Source organism: Haplochromis burtoni, unplaced genomic scaffold, assembly GCF_018398535.1.
Source record: "Haplochromis burtoni strain Fernald_Lab_line unplaced genomic scaffold, NCSU_Asbu1 Contig_988, whole genome shotgun sequence".
Lineage (NCBI taxonomy): Eukaryota > Metazoa > Chordata > Actinopteri > Cichliformes > Cichlidae > Haplochromis > Haplochromis burtoni.
In genome coordinates, this window is record NW_024583349.1 from 1,285 (window position 1) to 6,100 (window position 4,816).

General features: G+C 42.9%; 1 pseudogene; it reads left to right on the plus strand.

The window, feature by feature from the left end:
• The first annotated feature begins 832 nt into the window (after positions 1-832).
• On the plus strand, positions 833-4,207 carry LOC102298424 (annotated as a pseudogene).
• The last annotated feature ends 609 nt before the right edge of the window (positions 4,208-4,816 follow it).

Consider the following 4,816-nt stretch of genomic DNA (forward strand, 5'->3'; position numbering starts at 1 on the left):
ATCATCATTATTGCACTAAATACATTTTAAATAAAGGATACTTTGATATACATTCTACTGTAAGGTTGGAAATGTATTTTCTTCACCCTAAAATATCTTTTGAAATGTATTTTTGTTTGAAACAAATATATTTTCAATTTCAAAAATATATTTTTTGAGCATCACAAATACAACATATATTTACCACATATTTGAAATATATTTTGGCCAGGAAAAATGTAATGTATGGGTATAGTCACTGACATAAAGCGATTCCTAGAAAGTAGATTCTGTTCATCTGGATGTGGTATTTTCTGTGAGCGAAATGTTTCATCACTCATCCAAGTCACTTCTTCAGTCTCAGCTGAAGTCTCAGGTAGTGATGCTAATTCAGAGTGAGCTGTTTAAATAAAAACACAGCATTTTATATCAGCAGATATGGTGGGTGAAATTCAAAATATACTGACAGCTCTCCAAGTAAGACTTCAGTATTAAATAAAACGGCCCGGTTATGAAGTGGAACTTTAATCTCAGCCAAATCGATTTGCTCAGGAACAAATAAAACACTGAAATAAACCTAACATTTAGATGTTATCTCCATCCACAAAAGTCACAGATGATGAATGCTCGATAAAATGGGAGTAGCGAGAACATTTTGAGCTACTTGACTTCGATGCGTCCTTTGAATTGGAACAGTACTTGGTCTGTGACTGATGATGTATCACAAGTCCGCATATTGAGAAACGCCTATGGACTGCATCGAGATAATAGGGAGGAACACATCGTAAACCGTGTGGTGTTTTTGAGTTTCTTTGGGTTTCTGTTGTTGTTGGGTAATGTTTGATCTCTTAAGTGTGAGCAGTGCACTGATGTGAGCGAGCACTTCCTCAGTCAGTATCGCTGCGGTCCTCTGCTTGGCAGTGGAGGTTTTGGCTCAGTGTTTTCAGGACAGAGGCTCTCTGATGGACTACATGTAAAAAAAAATACACACCTGTATTTATTCATTTTAAAAAATGTGCACTTTCTCTCCATTATCATTATTATTATTATTACAGTTCGAGAAGTTTATTTTATTATTTTATTGTTTTAAAATATTTTACTCTTTTTTTAACCATCCAGGTTGCCATTAAATTACAACTGACAAGTGGACAACACTGATGAGTGATACTTAAAATAAATAAATAAACTAAATGTGTACAAAAATGCACAGGGTGTTTTGAGTGACACATGTGAAACAAAGCTACGATTGTTTAGCTCCGTCTTCTGCTGGTGGCTCAGGGGAGCTGCAGCTGTGGTGTGCAGTGGTTGAGAAATTTGTAACAGTTAGGGTACCTGGGTCGTTGACTCAGCGTTTTCAGTTTTGTACCTTTCTTTGTGTTCTCTTGGTTTATTACTGTGAAGGTTTTGGTTTCTGTATTGCATTTCTATTTTCCACGGTTCTTCTTGGTTTGTGATTTTGTAGTTCTTATGTTTGGGTTTCCATGTTCCCTCTGTTGCAGTGTCTGAACTTACTGTCTGTAAGTTCAGCCTGTGTTTCCTGTTTTACTTTGAAAGTTCGTATCTCATGTTAATGTGTCTGGTTTTGGTTCCTCTGTCCCGTCAGCCCTGATTTGCCCCAGCTGTGTTTCCCTTCTGTCTCTCATTCACTGATTGCTCCCTCTGTGTATTTAAGCCCTGTGTTTTCCTTTGTCTGGGTCATGATATACCATCTACTATGCTGTGTGTTCTGTCTTCCAGCCAGCCCGCCCGCCCGCCCAGTTTTTTTGGTACCTTCAGTTTAGTTATTTTATGTTTCAGCAATAAAGCTGTTTTGACTGCACTATTTTGCCCACGTGAGTCTGCACTTTGGGTCCTCCTACCCACCACTCCTGCATGCACACAGCTTAATCTTCTTCTTTGTTACGTCAGTCAGATGAGATCAATCACGTTCCCATGCAGATTGCACCGCTGCAGCTGCTGTCAGAGGACGGGGGGCACCCTGGGGTCATCCACATGCTGGACTGGTTTGAGGTGGAGGGGCGGGGCTTCCTGCTGGTGATGGAGAGGCCTACAAGGCAGTCCCCCTCACCGTCTGGTCTTTGGGGGTTCTGCTATTCACCATGGTCTGCGGCTACATTCCCTTCAAGAATGACGATGAGATTTACAAAGCCTGCCCCAGGTTCACCAGGCCGGTGTCTACAGGTGAGCCTCAGGTTCTCCTCAACAGGCGTTTCCTCCAAAATCACTGTGGGGTTCAGGGTCACATCACCCCTCCTACATGTATAGTAAATCTTTTCAGAACCTTTCTCTTTTTTTCCCACCAGGATGCCAGTCTCTGATTCATTGGTGTCTCTCCTTCCAGCCTGGGGACCGTCCCATTCTGAAGGAGATCCTGTCACACTCAAATCAAATCAAATCAAATCACTTTTATTGTCACATCACATGTGCAGGTACATTGGTACAGCACATGTGAGTGAAATTCTTGTGTGCGAGCTTCACAAGCAACAGAGTTGTGCAAAATACAATAATGTAAACAAGCAAAATACAAGAATGGCTACATCTGAAACTAATAAATATATGTACAATATATAATAGTATATGCATTTCTGGATGTGTATACTAAATATTTTTCTACGTGTGTGTGTGTGTGTGTGTGTGTGTACACATATTTTACAAATTAAATAGAGTAAACAATAAATAAAATATATAAAATATACAGAGTGAGACATGTGCAAAACAGTGGCATTACTGTACAGTATGGAGTGCATAATGTTAAGTTCCAGTAGTGGAGCTGAGGTGTCTATGACGTGTTCAGCAGTCTGATGGCCTGTGGAAGAAGCTGTCTCTCAGTCTGCTGGTACGGGACCGGATGCTGCAGAACCTCCTTCCTGATGGAAGCAGTCTGAACAGTTTATGGCTGGGGTGACTGGAGTCCTTGATGATCCTCCCCGCTTTCCTCAGGCAGCGCTTCCTGTAGATGTCTTGGAGGGAGGGAAGCTCACCTCCAATTATCCGTTCAGAGCACCGCACTACTCGCTGGATGAAAGAGGAGGAAGAAGAGGAGGGGAGGCCTGCGGGAGAAGCACGGCTCCCTTCCCTGACAGTTCCTGTGAAGTATCAGGACTCTGGACTGCTTAGGATTTTAGATTTGCAGATTGGACGTGGTCCTTATCTGCTTTCAGTTAAGCCTGGTGGCACCCTTACCTAGAAATTATTTTTCTATGTGCGTTTGCATATTTATTGATTATTTATTTTTGCTTGGGTTGCTGATTTTACTTTTTTTTTTCTTCTTTACTGAAACCTGCAAGCAGCGACTTTGATCAGTCCCACGATAAAAGTGGAATTAAAGATAAAGTCATTTCATCACATTCTGTTTTCTGTTTGACTGACTGGAAATATACAACGTTGTAGAGCTGCAACACATTTAATTGGCACTGGACTGGACATGGCAACCTGGGTTCCCTCCGGTGGCTGACGACCACCATGGGTTGTTAGATTTTGTTATTTTGTGCTGCTTTAACATCTTCTGACACTTTGTGCCAAATTGACCCTCAAGGGGGCACATATTCCACAAGGACTGTCAGATTTGAATGACCCAGCAGCTTCAGAGAGGCACAGGGGGACAGACACAGAGGCAAAAGCCAGGAACATAGAGGCACAAGACACACACACACACACACACACACAGGCCTACAAAGATTAAGAGTCAAAACGTAAAAGCATTAAACCACTTCTCTGTGTCACACTCTGCCTGTCAAACACGTGGCCACTGTAGCAGCTGCAAACTGCTCTTATCTAGCACTCGTAGTAACACAAGCTAAACGTATGCCCTCTGTTGTTCTGTTGCAGCACTGTATACCGCATTAGCTCATAGCCTTCCACTCTGTACTGCTCCTTTGCCGCCCATCTCTTTTTCTGTTGCTCTGATGGCCAAGAAGCAGTGTCAACATGCCACGGAGAAGCGCGTTCATGTGTTTCCCTTTTAACTGCTAACCTTTCTGCATTCATGTCTGTTTGTGTCTCTGTGTGTGTGGCAGAGAGAGAGAGAAACCGAGTGCCACTTGCTGTGCATTTAAAAACAAAACACACAGACAAAGCAGAGCGAAGAAGAGGCGCACAAGGCGATTCTCTTATAGCGGTAACTGATCATGTGTTGCTCTCCACTTGTAGGATGCGTCTTGAAGGCATGTGTGGACCAGGACATGAGAGGAACAGGAACCACAGAGCGGTGGTGGAATCATCGCGATAGGACACTCCTATCACCAATTTTGAACTATTGTTACGGTCAGAATTTGACCGATTGGGCCAAAGTCCAGAACTGTTGATGGTATCGACATGGGGTCTTCACCAAGGGGGCCAGAGGACCCCAAAACCCCCCATAGACACCACCTTCATCCCTCTACAACACTTACTTTTCGAGTTATTCCAATTTGTTACGGTCGGCTACTGACTATTACCACCTAATCCTAACCCTTAACCCTAACCCCCTAACCCCTAACTCTACCCTACCCTAACCCTGTTGTCACGAAGTGCCAGAATTTTTATTCTATGAAGCTAAAGCGTTGTGTTTTGTCCCAAAGAAAGAGGACTGCATCACCTTTAAATGCGATTTATAGCCTAAACGTTTTCGTTTATGACTAGCTTACCGTGTTATGACTGAGAACAGGGGGGAAGTAGCGCGAGAGTAATGTCGACCAAAACAAACGCAAGTAAGCCCAAAGACAGCGCTGAAGTTATAAAAAACATCCACAAGCAGGCGTTTGAGTATATATCCAAGGTACTGAAGATCGACGAGGACGACACAGGTGAGACGAAGGAGGTTGTGCAGTGGTACAAGAAAGGGATTTCTGAGCTTGAA